Genomic DNA, 17933 nt, shown 5'->3' with positions numbered 1-17933 from the left:
GTGGAAGGCAGAAGGGCACGACCACTTTGGCAGACAGTTTGGCAGCTTCTCACAAAGCTAAATGTAGTCTTACACGATCAGGAAATGGTGCTCCTCAGTGTTTACCTGGAAGAACTGAAAATGTGTCCACACAAAAACCTGCACACAAATGTTTATAGTAGTTTTGTTCATAGTTGCCAAAACTTGGAAGCAACCAAGGTGTCCTCCAGCAGGTGATGGATAAATAACTGTGGTCCATCCAGACAGTGGAATATTGTTCAGCACTAAAATGAAATGAGCTATCAAGCCATGAGAAGACATGGAGGAACCTTAAAAGCATATCACTAAGTGGGGCGCCTGGGGGGCTCCGTCGGTTAAGCATCTGCCTTCGGCTCGGGATGACCCGAGGTGGTCATGATCCCTGATCCCCAGGGTCCTGGGATCGAGTCCCATATCGAGTCCTGCCTCTCTCTCTGCCCCTTCCCACCACTTGTTCTCTCTCTCTCTGTCCCTCAAAAATAAATAAATAAAACCCGGCGGGGGTCATTAATCATGGCAGCTCTGGGGAGGGTGTGTTCAGGAGCTCTCTACTTTCTACTGAATTTTCTTGTGAACCTAAAACTGCTGTAAAAAATAAAGCCCATACTAAAAGCGAACAAACAAGCAAAAACCAAAATGTGCACATGAAAAAATATTGCTGATGTAATTATAAGCTGGTAAAATCTTTTAGAAAAGTCATTTAGAGTATGGATCAAAAAATTTAAAAGCCATTTCTTGCAGACCAATGCTTTACTTTGAAGGATGTCATTCAAAGACAATAATCATGGATATCATCTTTTTAATAAGGATTGTGTCCGTTTTTAATACACTTTAATGAATAATACATGTAATCGAAGAGTTTTAAACTCAAGTAGATGATTATGAGCAATGATTATGACTGTTGTTCGTCTAATATTTCTAAACTTTTGCCTTTGTTTTGATTCTTCTGCACTGGTGTCTGGGCTTTTCTCCCGCACCTTCTGGTTTTGGCTTCATTCAAACCTGGACTGAATGCCTTCTCTGGCTCCCACTCCTCCCTCACACGTACGAGGTATAAGTTCACAAAGGGAGTCCGGAGCTTGCAATAAGGAAGACCATGCCAGGACTCATAACTACTTCTCCTGTTTCTCCTGTGCAAGAACCCAAGAGGTCCTTCAGTATTTCCCAAGTCCCCAGCTGACCACACAGCTCACCTAGTGACCAGAAATATTTTGCCTGACTTTGTCTGCTATTTCCTTCTGATTTAGAAACTTCACACTCCTTACTGTGTTTTGGCAAAATAAGTGTGCATCTCATCTTCCTATACCACAAAAGTGTCTTCCAGATACTTTCCTGTTGCAGTAGATCTTGTAATAATGCCAGAAAAGTGTTCGTTGCTCTGAGGGGCTCTTGGGACGTTTCCGCTTCTTCGGTTACAAAGCATTGTTTTGTGCTCTTTACCATCGTTCTGACCAGACCATCGTCTCTGCTCTTGGGCTTGGATCTGTCCTTCGGCACATCACTGATGATCTCCATATGTCGACGTACTTGCTTTTGGTTTTTCTAGCTTTATGAAGGTCGTTTTACTTTTTATTTTTATTTATTTATTTAATTACTTTATTTTTTGAGAAAGAGAGTGTGTGTGAGCCAGCAGGGGGAGGGGCAAAGAGAGAGAGAGAAAGAATCTCAAGCAGGCTCCACACTGAGTGGGGAGCCCAACGCAGGGCTCTATCTCAACCACCAGAGATCATGACCTGAGCTGAAATCAAGAGTCAGACGCTCAACCGTCTGAGCCACCTGGGTGCCCCAAATGTCAAGTTTTAATTCCTCTGGTTCAAGTTTGCCTGAAACAACACTTGATCCTTTTCTGAATATTTTTAGGGTTTTTGTTTTGTTTTAAACCACATCTGTTTTGTTTTCTATTTTTGTTTTTCTTAACTCTTTGTTCATTTTGAAAACGTCTGCTAAGGTGTGTAACATTCCCTTTGTAGCTGCTCCCTGGTAACAAATTTAAAATGCATCACAGATGAAAAGGGACAGCTTAGTGGGTATCCTACTTTCTTTTGGGGTGATGAATATATTTTAGAAATGGAGGTGAAGGTTGGTACAACTCTGTCAGTGTACTAAGTGCCACTGAATTGTACACTTCACTTAAAATGGTAAATTTTATGCTACATGAATTTTAGCTCAATAAAATAAATCATACCGAAAAAAATAAAATAAAATGCATTACTCTCAATTTAAACTTGCATGAAAGGTTTTTTTAAGTAAGAAATTATTTGTAATAAAAAGAGAGAGTATATGTTTCACATTTATCTCAACTGGAATATGTGTTTGTATCTTTAAATGAGAACAATAGAACCAGAAAAACTGCAGCGCCAGACCCTAAAGAGAAGCATACTTTAATTGAAGGAACGGTCCCCAGAAAACTAAAAGAAACTTGTGCAGGCAAGTTCTGGCATAGCCTGATTATTGGTCTCCATCATTGTGTCAGCCCTGAACCCACTGAGATGTCCGTTGTGCGTTTGTATCGATTGAACTGTTGAACATGTATCTTAGACTTTGATGACCAGGAAAGCTGAATGAAGTACCTAGCATATCAGATTCTACGCTGGGAACGTTGCATGGGGCAAGGACCTCAATTTTCCCTCACTACCCCCAGGCTTCCTTCAGATGTTTGCTATGGCATTGAGTGAGGTCACACCCGTGAAGTGTCCTGTACATGCAGAACGTACAGTGGAAACACAGGATATGCTGATGAGATTCAGAATCTCTGTAGGGAGAAGGCCAGCCATGGACAATTTGGAAACATTTTCACGGCCTAGGTGAGGACAAAAATCACACAGGCACCACGTTTGAGACCATTTGGAAGAAGTAGTGAACTAACGGTCCGCGTGGTCTTTTATGAGTGCATAGCAGCTCTATTTTTGCTCCAGCGATGCGCTGGGATGGGTGCTGTGATCCCACTCTTCTGCCATAACTTGGTCAATGGCACCGCAGCCATGTAGCTGATTGTACATCAGGCAACATAGAGATCTTTGATTAATCTCCTCCCGGTAGGTTTAAAAGATGGGAAAACCCCCTAAGGGCTCCCGTTTGCACTCTTTCTTTGCAGAGATCAGAGACAAAGAGTTCCTTCCTGTGTTATTCTTGTGTGTGTAAAGAGGATTTGTACAAGGAAGTCCCTGGTGTAAACAGTATTGAAAAATTGTTCTAAAGGATTAAACGCCTGTAATGATCTGACCCCAGCAGTGAGTCTTCATGCAGGCTGCATTGACGTAAGAAGCCGTGGGCTGCTCAGAATGATACTCAGCACCCTGTATGAAAAATAAACAAATACAGCAAAAACCAACATGATCATAAAAATCAGGCATTGCTTCTATAGTTTAATATAAATAAAAAAGTATGGCAGACTTAAGATATTAAGACAGATCCACAATGTATCATCTGGAATTAGAGACAAAATCATAGAGTGTTTTTATGGGCTCCATGGATATATTGAGCCAGGTCAATGGGACGACTTAGAACAGAGAAAACCCAAGGTAAGAGAAATCAAAAATAGCCACAGCAGGGTAATAACACTGAAATCTGTAAACACTGTCCTTTAGGGCTGTGGCAACAGGATTTCTTTTCCCACTACATCAGAAAGCAGTTCACTGTCACATCTTACTCTCCAAACAGGAAATTTAGTTTGACTGTCATAATAATCTCTTTGGATCAGTGAACCATTAACATCTTAATCCAGCAAAGCTCTGCTTTTATTTCCAGGCCGAGGTTGGTAAAGAATGTTTGAGTCTTAAGCTGGGATGCACTGGCAGCCCTCTAATGCACTGACAATGTTCTGAAGATTACAAATAAATCTAAAGATTACAGATAAAGTGCTGGCCAAGATGGCGCCCCTCTGTCCATCTGCCCGCTCCAGTAGAGTAGACACAAGTCAGTATGCAAGCCCGTTGCCACCTTTGTAATGCCTGTTCTATTACATGTAGGGACAATCAGTTGACCATTTAAGCTACTTTTAGGATGGAAAAGGTAGAGTGGGGGATGATTTATATGAGTCATCTAGACAAAAGGTCCTTCCTGAATTCCCTGAACATTTTTACAGTCTTCCAATCCACTTAGTGCTAGTTAACTCACACTTGCAAACATTTTTTAAAAAATACTTGTTTCCAGTAAACTTTGGCACCATTTGAAGAGATGAATCATTCTATAAAATGGACACCATAAACCAGTGTGTCTTAAAATGTTTTTCCATGTAAAAACGGCACTACAAATGGGATCCTATGGATTAAAGAAGTAGGAGCCTGTGGGTTTAACAACGTAGGAGGTTTTTTCTTTTTCTTCTTTTGGGTTTTTTGTTGTTGTTTGTTTGTGTTTTGGTTTTTGGTTTTTACTGCAGGTTCCCACATCCTGTAATAGGTTAATGTTTATCATGAATCTGCAAGAACATTGCATCGCACATGTGTGTGCTGTGAGCTTTCTAGTTGCTACTGTCCACTACTTCAAAAATGAAGGGCTCACCGTGGGTTTATTTTGGGTGTCAGTTATCCAGCAGATCTTTAACTGTTGTATTTTGTCACCAAACATTTTACAACATGGTTCAAAGGCCCTGAATTACTTCTGAGTCTTTTGTACAGACTGCTACCACCATTTGTTTGGATCAGTGTGTCCTAAACCACATGGTTGGGGGCAAGGGGAGATAATTTATCTTCCGCCTCTTCTCCGTAGGTGCACTCACATCGAGATGTAACCTAGTCCCTGTGTCCTCCTGACTTTTCTAAGTGGCCTGTCAAAGTCATTGAACATTTATGCCTAATGTAGAACATCATACAGATTTCTGCCAAAATGTCAGCATGTATTTTTACATTTCTGGAGCACATCCCACTAGGACTGCACTCTGTTGCATCTTCTGCCATTGAGCAATAACTTACGCCAATAAAAAGCCACAAAGAATCTGGGAGCACTTTTTTTTTCAGACGTGACTTTGGTAGGGTTAACTAGGAGAATGTTGAGGCACCACTTTTTCTACCAGTCTTTTTTTCCACTCTGTTCCATAAACTATAGCAATGGCATCATTATTTTTATCAGCTATTTTTATCTCCCTTTTGTTATTTGTGTTTATCTTTTTAATCTCCCCATGTGTCTCATACTAGGGTGTTGATGGCAACATTGCCAGAAAAGCAATTTCTTTACACTTGGGCCCCTATCTGCTGTGCTTTCTATAACTGGAAGAAAAAGAAAAGATCCAGTCAGAACACAGACGTTCCCCTGTTGCAGGATCCCTCCAAGCACCCAAGCACTGCCCACTGAAGAGCAGTGTCCACTCTAAGCGTCCAAATATCACCATTCCCACTCACTGTACAGTTCATGATTCCTAATTAGGACCGTTTGTTTCTTTCCTGTTCCCCCCACCACCCCATCTACATAAAGTCAAGGGAAAATGGCAAGGGAAATGGAGGGGAAATCACACAGTTCAGTCTGAAAAAGTTTCTGTTTCTCCCCTGCGTTAGCAGAACTCTTCATTTCCTTTGTGCTTGGCCAGCTGCTTGACCTCTCTTGTCCTTATATATGCCCTCCAACGTTAATTAGTCTGCACTTTGTAACCGGCTCCTGTTGCCCAGAGTCCCTGGAGTTAATCATGTCAGGAGGGACCTTGTGTTAGCTCAGAGACTCTATATTACAGCACTAATTGTACAATTAGTCTAAGGTTAGGGGGTGCAGTGGTGCCCATGCAATCTTTTGCACAAGAGGGGACATAAATCTGAGCTGGGGCAAGACTTCTCTTTGGCAACCGCACAGAGAGCGTATTTAATACTGTAAATTGTAATGAAAATCCGACTTGGATTGCATTTCTGTCTACAAATTCTAAATATAGTGAGCAAGATACTGGTAAGGGAAAGTACTTGCTAAGCATCCAGGTATGGGAATTAAATAAAATATAAAATTCAAAGAAAGAATATGGGGTGGGGGTAAGCATTATAACCTACAGTCTTGAATTATTATATTCCAATGTTGTATGTTAGGTAAGACAAGTGTTTCCCATGTTTCTCCAAAAAGTATAAAATATATGCATTGGTGTTTCAGAAGGCACTGGAAAATACAAGAAACATGTATTTTTAGTCTTTTTAACTTTAGCTCTCTAGTAAATAGTGATATCTCATGGCATTTATTTGCAATTTTCTGATGATTAACGATGCTGAATCCTTTTTACTTCCTTGTTACCCATTTTTATGTCTATTTTGTGATTATTCAAGTCTTTTCTCTAATTTTTATAGATTACTTTTTTTATTTCTAATTAGTAGTATTTCCTTACATGTTATGGATAAAAGCTCTTTAACAGATATATTATATATATCTGTGGTTTCCAATTCCATTTCTTATAGTTTCTTTCTATGAGCAGAAATGTTTAATTATGATGAAGTTAAACTTACCTTTTCTGCTTGTACATGTCCTGTTCTTTTGTTATCTATCCTGTTATTTTAAAAATGTGTTCCAAACTGAAAGTTTTGAAGATATTTTCCAGTCTTTTCATCTAGAAGATTTATAGTTGGAGGTGTTTACATTTTGGTCTAGATTACTTGTTCCCCCAAGTGGTAGGGATTAAAGTTAATTTTTTTTCAGATCACTGTCCCATTATTTTAGCAGCAATTTTTTGTAAGTTCTTACCATTAGCTACTGAATTGTTTTGGAGCCCTTGTAATTTAAATGACCAAATTAGCATGGGTTTGTTTTTGGACTGCACATTTAGTCCATTGAACTAATTTTCTTTTTCTATAGTGTAAGTCCTCTCACTCTGTTATTTTTACTTAAGCTTGTCTTAACTATTCTAGGTGCTCTGAAATTCATATAAATTTTGGAATCATCTTGTCAATTTCTGTAAAATAAAGCATACTGAAATTTTGGTTTAGATTGCATTGAATGTACAGATGAATTGGTGGAAAATGACATCTTAACAATACTGAGTCTTGCAATTCATGAACAGGGTACAGTTCCCCAATCTTTAAGGTCTTTGTACTTTCCCTTTAACAATATTTTTATGTTTTTGTTTGTTTGTTTGTTTGTTTTGGGTTTTGGGTGTGTGTGTGTGTGTGTGGGTGCACACGTGACATGTCTTAGCTTTAATTAAAGAGTTTCACTTAAGAATTTGGTGTTTTTGCTACTAATGTAAATGCTATTTTTATTGGCATTTCCCTATCGTTCATAGCAAATATAACGAAATACAATTGATCTTTGTATAGTGACCTTGTTTCCTGGAACTTTGTTAAATCCAATTATTATATCTCGTAATTTGTAAGTTTTTGAATTTTCTTGTGTATATAGTTAGGCAACGTACAAATACAATTACTTCTTCCTTATAAATGATCTTTATAATATCATTCCTTATTCTTGACATATTGCATTGGCTAAAAACTTCCTTCCAATACTGAATTAAAGTAACGAGAACAGATATCCATGTCCTGTACCATAACTTATGAGAAATGTACCTGGGCTTGATGTCAGTCATAGACTACTCCTAGATGTCATTTAACAGGTTGAGTAAATAATCTTCTATTTCTAGTTTGTTGAGAGGTTTTATCATGAATAAGTTTTGATTTTCTCAAATGCCTTTTATGCAGCTATTGAGAAAATCATGTAGATCTTCTTTAAGAGTCTATTAATATGTAGATTATATTCAGTGAGTTTTCAAATGTTCAGTAAGAATTGCATTCCTCAGGTAAAGTAGCTCATAATAGTCATTTTTATATATTGGTGGATTTGATGACCTAATTCTTCTTGAGGATTTTTGTGTCTATATTTATGAAAATATTGGCATGTAGTTTTCTTATAATGTATATATGTATGATTTTTGGTATCAGGTAATACTGCCCTCATTAAATGGATTTAATAATGTTCCAAAATATATTTCTGGTAAACACTGTGTAAAATGGTATATTTTCTTTATCTATTCAGTGAAATCTATTAGTAAAACCGCTGGACTTGGACTTGAACATTCTTTATGGAAAAGTTTTTAATGGTGAATTTAATCTATTTAATAGGTATAGAACAATTCAGATTGCTTTTTTGAGTAATCTTTTCTACTTGCTCTTTTGTCCAAGTAGACAGTCTCCACCTACTAATTGCTGAGACTATATCTGGTGTAATTTTCAAGAGTTGGACCTAAATCTACTCTATTGCTCTGTGTTTTCCATTTGTCTCATTCAATCATTATTTATTTTTACCTGCCTGTAGGAACTAGTTGAGGCTTTTTAGGATCTAATCTTGCCTCAATAAATGGCTTAACTGTTATACCTCTTTACAATTTAGTGGTAGCTCTTGAGTTTACAGCATAAAACTTCAACTGATCTCAGATGACCTTCACATACAGTGTAGGAACTTTCCAACACTATACTACGGTTCTGCCACCCCTGGTTTTCTGCTCTTGCTGCTGTACATTTTAAATCTAGATACGTTATAAACTCAACAATGCATTGCTGTCACATTTTCATTAAAGAGTCAATGATCATTTTAAAAAATGAAAAAGTTAGGAAAAATATCTTTTATGCGTCTGCCCATATTTACCATTTCTGGTGTTCTTCATTTCTTTCTGTTGATGCAGGATTCCATGTGGTATAATTTTCCTTCACATTAACTTATTTTAGCATTTCATTTTTTGTAGTGCAAGTTTACTAGCAATGTTTTATCTCAGCTTCAGTTTTTCTAACAAAGTTTTTCTTTCTATTCATTTTTTATCAGCTTTATTGTGGTATAATATACCTATGATAAAATTCACCAATTTTAAGTTTATAATTTGATGAGTTTTGACAACATATCCAACCATGTGACCACCAGCACGATCATATTAAAGAACATTTTGGTCACCCCCAAATTTCCATCCTGCTTCTGTACAGTTAATGCCTCCCATCCCACGTGGCCCTAACCAATCATATATCTGCTTGTTATCACCATAACTTTCTACAGTACAAAATTTCATGTACATGAAGTTATACAATATGTAATCTTTTATGTCTGACCCTTTCATTTAGCGTAATACTTTCAAAATTCTTCCAGGTTGTTTCATGTATTAGTAGTTTGTTTCTTTTTTTTTCCTGGATAGTATTCTTTTCTATGAGTATAACTATAATTTATTTATCCATTTACCAGTTTGATAGATACTGAATTTCTTTACAAATTTTGGCTATTAGGAATAAAGTTGTCATGAACACTCATATACAAGTCTTTTGTCAGTAATGTTCTGACTTACATTGTTTCATTAAGTAATATATTAATCATATGGTAAATGTATGTTCAACTTAAAAGAATCTGCCAAATTATAATCCCAAGTGGCTGTACTACTGTGCATTCCAAGTCACAATTTATGAGATTTCCAGTAATTCCACACACTCTCCAAGATTTGGTATTGCCTCCTAAATGGTAACATTTGTAGAGTGATTCAATATTATCTATAGTGATTTTAACTGAGATTTCACAAATCACTAGAAGTACTGACTTTTTCTTTATGTGCTTTTCTGTCATCAGTGTATTTTATTTTCTGAAGTATCCATTCAAATTTTTTCCCATTGAAATCATTATGGTGTATACCTTCCTATTGAATTGAAAAGGTTCTTCATAAGTTCTAGATACAAGTTCTTAATTAGATAAATGTTTTAAAAATGATATCTCCTATATTGTGGCTTGTCATTTCTTTTATTAAAAGTGGCATTTGAAGACCATTTTGTGGGTTTTTAAAAAATTTTTGTTGAGGTTCAACTCATTTGAATTTCCTTTCGTGATTTTTGCTTTTTATGTCAAACCAAAAATCTTTTCTTGCCTTTTTCAAGGCCATGAAGATGTTCTCCTATATATTGTTCTGGAATTTTTATTTATTTAGCTCTTAAATGTTAAGCCATGATCATTTTAAATTATTTTTATGATATGAAGTTAAGGTTGATTTATATAAAATATAATTGTACTTATGTATTATGTAAATTTTAAATATGTAACATATTTTACATATACTATATTATATACTATACTATTTTATATATATGTATATATAATTTTTTCACAACCATTTCTTGGAGACAATTCTTTCTCTATTGAACTAGAATGGTACTGTTGTTGATTATCAATTGGCCATAGATGTTTGAGTCTGTTTCTGGATTCCCTATTCAGTTTCCTTTAATATATATGTCTGGCTTTTTTTGTTGTTATTTGTAAAGATTTACTTATTTGAGAAAGAGAGACAGCATGAGTGGGAGGGGCAGAGGGATAAGGAGAGAGAACCTCAAGCAGACTCTGCACTGATCACAGAGCCCAACACAAGGCTCGATCCCAGGACCCTGAGATCAAGACCTGAGCTGAAATCAAGAGTCCAACACTCAACCAACTGTGCCACATAGACCCCCCTATACGTCTGTTTTTATACAAAAACTGTGGCATCATTATTAATAGATTTCCATATTATGTTTATAAATTAATCCAAATTTGGTCTTCTGCTTAAAATTTTTGATTATTTCTGAGTTCTTTGCCTTATCACACAAATTTTAGAATCAACTTATTAATTTCTAAGTAAAAGTCTACTGGAGTTTTTTCTTTTTTTAAAGTAAGTTCCACACCTAATGTGGGGCTTGAACTCACTACCTTGAAATCCAGTATCGCATGCTATAGGGACTGAGCCAGTCAGGCACCCTATTCCTACTAGAATTTTAATTGGAACTACCTAAATATTTTAATTTTGTAGAGAATTACATATTAACATTATTGAGTTTTCTAATCCATGAGTATCATATATTTCTAAATATATTTGGATCTTCTTGAATTTCTGTCCACAATGTTTGGTGTTTCTCAGTACACACATTCCAAAAGTTTTGATTGAATTACCCCTAAGCATTTCATGTTTGGATGTTTTGTAAATGTTTCCGCCTGGTGAATTTCAGTTTCCATTTTTTCAGAACAAATATACTGGAATGTAATTTATATCTGATATTGACCTCTGATGTTGCCAGGCTTGATGGGTGGTGTGGATGTGTGTGTTAGTCATAGCCATTGTTGTAGTCATAGCTGTAGTAGTAAAATCTTGGGAAGTTTCTGTTGAGGAGATCACATCATCTCTGAATCAAATTGGGTTTATTTTTTTCAAATGTTTTCCTGTCTTACTGTACACCCCAAAGCATCTAGCACAATGCAGAATAGAACTGGTGAGAGCAGGTACCTTTATCTTGCTCCTGATCACAGGGGAAATCATTCAGTCCTTCACCACATAGATGATTTAGCTGTGGATTTTTGAGGCTGACATGCTTTCCTCATATTTCTAGTGTTCTTAGAGGATTTTTAATGAATGAATATTGAGTTTTGTTAAAGTTTTTTTCTCTACATTTTCAGTATGGTTAGGTAACTTTTCTTCTTTAATCTGCTAGTAAGGTGAATTAAATGGATTTATTTGTTAAAGTTGAAGCAACCTTGTGTTCATGGGATAAATTCCACTTAATCATGATGTATTTTGCATATTGCTGGATTCTGTATGCTAGTATTTCCTTAAAAATGTTGAGTCTAGGATAAACTGTGGTCCATCCAGACAGTGGAATATTATTCAGCGCTAAAAAGAAATGAGCCATCAAGCTGTGAAAAGACATGGAAGAAACTTAAATGTGTTTTATTGACTGAAAGAAGTCACTTTGAAAAATTCACATACTGTGCGATCCCAACTGTGTGACATTCCAGGAAAGGCAAAGCTATGGAGACAGGAAAAGATCAGTGGTTGTCAGAGGTTGGGGAGAGGGGGGATGGATAGTCAGAGCACAGAGGAATTCTAGGGCAGGGAGGCTACTCTGTCTGATACTATAATTATAGACATGTCATTATGCCTCTCTCCAAACCCCTAGAATGCACAGCACCAAGAGTGACCCTAGTGTCAACTATGGAGTCTGGGGGATGATGACATGTCAGTGTAGATTCATGTTTGGTAACAAATGTACCATCAGGTGGGAAGTGTTGACAGTGGGGGAGGCTCTGGTGGGAGTAGGACAGGAGGGATATGGGAAATCTCTGTCCCTTCCTCTCGATTTTGCTGTGAACCTAAAACTGCTCTAAAAAACAAATCCTACTAAAATTATTGAGTCCATATTTGTGAAGGATATTCCTCTGTAATTTCTTTTTCTTATAACGTCTTTATGGTTTAATGTCAGGTAAAGGCTAGCATTATAATATGAGGGATTTGCACAATAATTTATATATATCTTTTCTTGTATGTTTGATAGATTTCACCACTGAAACTGTACACCAAGTTTTCCTTTGTGGGGAATACTTTAACTTAAAGTTTAATTTCTTTAATAGAGTCAGGGTCATTCATGCTTTTCTGAAATGAGTTTTGGTCATTTCTGTCTGTGAAGGAATTTGCATTTCATCTGTTGGTGTAGAACTGTCTTCCCCTTATTTCTCCTGTATTGGCCATGCGTCTGATGACTTTACTGTTACTCTTGGTGTTAGTCGTTTGTTTATGCTTCCTTTCTTATTTTGTTGATCATTATAAATTCAGATTTATCAGTGTCACCGGTCATTTTAAGGAACCAACTTTTGGATCCTGTAATTTTGCTATTGCTTTTATTTCAACTGGGGTAGATTATTTCCTTCCCCATTCTTGCCTCACGGTCATTTTGCTCTTCTTGGTCTCGTTGATGAAGGTACGCACTTTTCTCACCGACATCAAAGCTTTCTCTTTTCCTAGTATCAGCATTCACTGCTGCGGATTTCCCTCTAGACACTACATTAGCAAAGTATCACAGATTATGGTGTACTGTGTTTTTCTTGCCTTCAGTGACACGTAGGCTCTGGTCATCTCCCCATGGGCTGCTGCCTGGCCGTGGGCTGCGCTGCTATGTGCTATCTTTACAAGGGCTTTTCTTGTGTCTCATCTTGATGCCCAGACCCGCCATGAGATGTTGACTTTTCTCCACCCTGGCTAGGCGAAGACTCCAGTAGACCCTATCCAACTTGACCTTTAGTATCTCCATTCCATTGTTTGCCTCAGAGCAGCCCTTTTCCTGGTATGTATGCATTACTCTCCCTCACTCCGAGCATGGGGCTCTGGGAACTCCTCTGCACATCTCCTCACTCCCTGGGACAAGGGAAGCCCCACACATTCAAGCGTCCAAACCCCAAACTCTCAGCTCAGTGGGATCACAGCACTCTGAGTGACTCCACATGTCCTGTAGTAGGAAACTCTCCCCACACCATGAAGCGTAAGACTGTGGTGCTCACCCATGAGCCTCCTTTTCTAAAATAGATGGCCAGCTTGGACTGTCTTTGTCCAAAGCCTGACAACAATGACCTTATCCATTCCATCCAGTTTCACGGTTGTCAGGAGGGGGAGGCCTGAGCCCTGTGCCAGTCCCTCCATCACAGCTGGGAGCAAAGTCAAGATCTCCCTTGCACAGTTCCAAAGGAAAGGGATACTTCATAACAGAGATGCTATTTTCTCCCACAACGTGTGATGTTTCTGTGTTGTGTGGGGAAAAATACCCCAAAAACACAAACGCAACCAGCACATCTGTCCCTTGCAGCCTACCTTTCACGGTTCATGTGGAGAAGAGTCCTAGGAACATCTGCCGCTGTGCACACCCTGCCAGATCCCTGACAGCTCCAGAAACCATGCCAACACCCATCATGGAAGGCCTGCGAACATGGAAAATTATACATTTCAGGGAGAGCTCCAGCTAGGACCATCGGCAGTATATATTGCCCCATTTCCAGAATGATAGTAATAACAGCAGAATGACAGCATTCAGAAGACAAGTGATGAAAAGACATGTCGCCGGGTGATGTAAGGTGTGTCTGTCTGGCGGGGCACATTGATGGACGTGTCTGGTGCTCAATGACAGGGCTGTCTTAAGAGTCTGTGGAATCTGAGAGTCAGAGCTTTAAAAAAAACCCTGCATCCTAAATATCTGGTCATACTTAGAGTACACGAACATACTGGCAAATGTTACAGTGAACAGCACATTTTACTCAAACATATGCGTTTTGTCTTCATGTGGATAAGGATAAAGAAAAATGAAGAGTTTCAGTAAGAATTGAGACAGAATTAAAGTAAATCCTTTTTCTTTACACATATCAGGGCTAACCTTGTGAATGAACCAAAGAACAAATGTTATATAGGCATTCTACCCAAGAGGTACCGATAGACACATTTTTCCAGTTCTCTGTCTGGAATATAATACACTTCAATGGCATCTTTATCCAAACAAATTCTAAACAGTATTTCTCACCATGTTATGTATTAAAAATAGCATACATTTATTTTTGAACAACAGGCTTTAAAGAAATAGTCTAAAGCATGGAAATCTCCAAGTATTCCAGTGCATTTTTTTCTAAAGTTCTGTCCATGACAGAGAGTGTATTTCACTCACGGCATTATGGTAACATTTACTTGTCCTGTGTCCTTACTCACATATTTGCTCACTGGTTGGCCGTCATTTGGGACAGTGGATGGGACTAATCTGAGGGTTGTTCATCGTGGACCATGCTAGCCTGGTGGCAGCAGTCCCTGAGCAGCAGAGGTCAAGTCCCCTGTGGAAGTACTGTCCTAGACTGTTTGCGCCAGATGTGCCATTCACGGTCCCTTGGCCAGCCCCGGGAATAGCCAAGCCCTGACTCGGTAAGGGTCATGCCAATCAGTCCACATCCTGGACCCAGCGACCCGCATCCCTCCCTGTTGTACACACTTCTGTGGAATTTACTCACCAACCTACTCACCCGGGCCAAAGTCCCCCACGTCCCACCGTGCATGGCATCAAGCTCACAGTCCAGGGTCTCATCATCCATAGGATGTCCACGTGCACGTTCTTGGAAGCATCCTCTCCTGACTTGGAGACCTAGGATTTAAAACCTTAGCCACCTGTCCTTCACACAGCACATGACATTCCTGGAAACAGTGAGACGTGGGGACAAGAGTCTTGCCACAGACACTCCCCTGGAGCACAGGAATGGGACTGTAGCTCCTGGTCCACAACAGCCCTGAAATCTTTCCATGTTGTTAGTGGGGCTGCCCCCGAGGGACCTTCCAGTCCATCGTGCCTCAGGAAGTCCCAGCTCCCTGTCCCCTCCTCCTACTCTACCGTGCTCTCTGACCCTGGGCTTCACCCACGGGGCTCTTGTGTCCACCCTTTAAGCCAGCCTTCTTTTTCCACAGGAAAACGGTGGGTTTGCAGATGAGACCTTTCTCACCTGGCTTCCTGCTTATAGAAAGCGGGGCCCAGAGCGCTCTCTCGTCCATGCTGGTGTCACGTTTTCATGCACAACTCTCTTAAAATCATGTGAGCTTTTTATATTTGACAACTTAGCCCTCTCCGGTCAAGCAGAGCCACATCCCCAGTGTCCTGGCAGGCCCGGCTCTCTCACACTGTGCGTGCAGCGCTCTTGCCAGTGGGCCTTTGCAGACGATGCCCCGTGGTCCTGTGTGCAGCTGAGTGGCTGCTCACGCCCTTCAACGCTTCAGAAGTCTTAACAAACCGTTCCACGGCTCCCCCTTTGATTCGATTCCCTTCACTGTCAGAACTCTTTACAAGGTGTGGAGACTGGGAATGAGAGATTGTTTTGTTTTCTAAACCAGCAAGTCCTGCCTCCCCTATGTGTCCCCCAAAATCCCATGTGAAAACTGAATAATTTGCTCCTTCATTTCTTCAGTCCACCTCATTCTCCCTGTGTCTTCTCACAGACAGCTGACGGAAGCCGACATACGGTGCGCTCTGCCTGAACGTCACCTTGGCGGAGACCACAAGTCCGTCAGTGCAGTTCCTGTCATCCCGGTTACCAGAGCAATCGCCTTCCCGCTGTTGTCCTGCACACAACACAGGCCACCATTGCCTGGGCTTCGTAGAGAATATTTCCCATCAGCCTCCATGAATCATGTGCCCTTTGTTCTTCTAGGCTCTGTCCCCAGCCTCCACTCACTGCCTTGTCCCAAAGCCAAGGTCACACCTTTCTGTTTTGTTTTTTGTATGTGTGATTTTTTTTTTGCTGGTTTTTTTTTTCATCATCTTAATTCTACGTACCTGTCTCTCTATCAGTTTGCTTCTTCTGCATAACAAGCCACCTCAAAACAGTTATGAATTCCATTTGGATTGAGCTCCGCTGGACACTCTTTCTCTGCGGCAATCGTTAATGTGACTGTGGGCAACGTGGAAGTCAGCCAGGCCGGGCTGGCTGAGGGAAACCTCCACTGGCATGGCTCTCTGCTCCGTGTGGTGTCTGAGTCACCAGCAGAGCAGGCTTCTCCACCTGGTGGAAGAGCTCTAAGGAGAAACTGCGAGGGGAACTCGGGACAACACCCACACCAAGTTCAATTGGTCAAGAAAAGTCTAAGACCAGCCCAGTGCACGGGTGTAGGAAAGACTTCTGATGGCAGAAGTGCTAAAGTGTTTGTCCACCCTCATAATCTACAAATTGAAACCAGGAATTAATTTTGCTGGGATTTTTATGAGTCAGAAAAGATGTGACAGAAATGAGAAAATTGCTCTGGAGGTGTGTGTTAATTCCTCCTAGAAACACCTTTGAACAGCCACCATCATATCTTTCTGCTTCTTTTTTTAACACTTAGCTTTTCTCTGTTCTTCCTGCTTCTCTTCTACCCACAACACAGGTGGCAAAAATCTTAAAGAATTGTCATGTCCAAGGTGTAGGGGAGAATGGAAATTTTAAGCAACTTGTTTCTTCCACCTTAAGCCATAGGAAAATCTCAACTTTGCCTTCTAAAGAATATTATCATGGCTTAGGGCACAGGTGCATTTATTTAAAAATGGCATCTGTCCAAACAATGTAATGCTTTGAAACGTCATAAAACTCATGGCAACGTTTATACTTCAGTTGAAAATCAAAACAAATTCCTGGCTTGAACAAATTTCTGTATGGTGCAGGTGCTTTTCCCCAAAGTCAACTTCTGTGAGATAGTAAAAGTCAGTATGCTAACCTCTATCTGAATGAAGTGATTAAGAATTGTTGCCTGGCAACAGAGTTCACATGTTCAATGTTTGTTTCAAGGAAGTTCACATGTGGATATATTTTTAAGAGATACTCTGAATCTGGTAAAAAATAGTAATTTGATACTAAAATGGTTTATTTCTAATGGCTATCAAAATTGTAATAAAAAATGGTACATATTAGCTCAAAAATAATACCGCCTTTGGGATGCATGAAGCTTTTGGTTCTTTTTTAAGCAAATCCCAGTGGAACTGGGTCCCTGGGGACAGTGGTTGATAGATTTAAATCTGCTACGTGCTTCATTTCTCCTTGTCCATCTTTCAAGTGTTTATCTTCTTTGTATTATTTTTCTTGTTTCTACACCAACTTCTGCTGCAATTCAGCCTTGTTAGGCAAAAATGATGTTTGACTCTGAATACCTAGCAGGTCTGCTGCTGACATTGTTAAATGGAATGAAAATCCATCCCCTTCATCCTGTTCTCTTTTTCGCTATCGTGGTAATATAATTTTTGTGACTGATCAGGTAGCAAACTGGTCTAGCTTTTAAATATGCAACATTTTAAAACTTTGACAGCTAAAACCATAAAAATACAATGTAGCAATATGTTTATTATTTACATTTATGACACTAAAAATGTACCAGTTTAGTGACATAAAAAGAAGGGGGGGAAAGTGGTTTAAAAAAAAAGCAAAACTTCTCCAAGTAAATCGTCATGAATAAATTTGCCAAGTCTTTTCCTGATTAACTCATTTGGTTTTATGCAGCAAACAACTCAATGTTTAAATACCAAGCTAATGCTTATCACACCTTATGAAAGTTCGAGGAACACCAGATTGACTAAATTAATGACAATAAAATAAAGAAAAAGAAACAATCTGGATTCTAAAAGCTGTACTTAAAAAATAAAAATTAACAGAATGGCATAAAATTGACATAGGGAAGGAGGCTGAATCCCATTTTAATGTAAGAGACTTAGCCTGAG

The sequence above is a fragment of the Ailuropoda melanoleuca genome, chromosome 15 (assembly GCF_002007445.2).
Source record: "Ailuropoda melanoleuca isolate Jingjing chromosome 15, ASM200744v2, whole genome shotgun sequence".
Taxonomy (NCBI): Eukaryota; Metazoa; Chordata; class Mammalia; order Carnivora; family Ursidae; genus Ailuropoda; species Ailuropoda melanoleuca.
The sequence above is the reverse complement of the archived record's forward strand: the minus strand, read 5'-3'. Positions refer to the sequence as shown.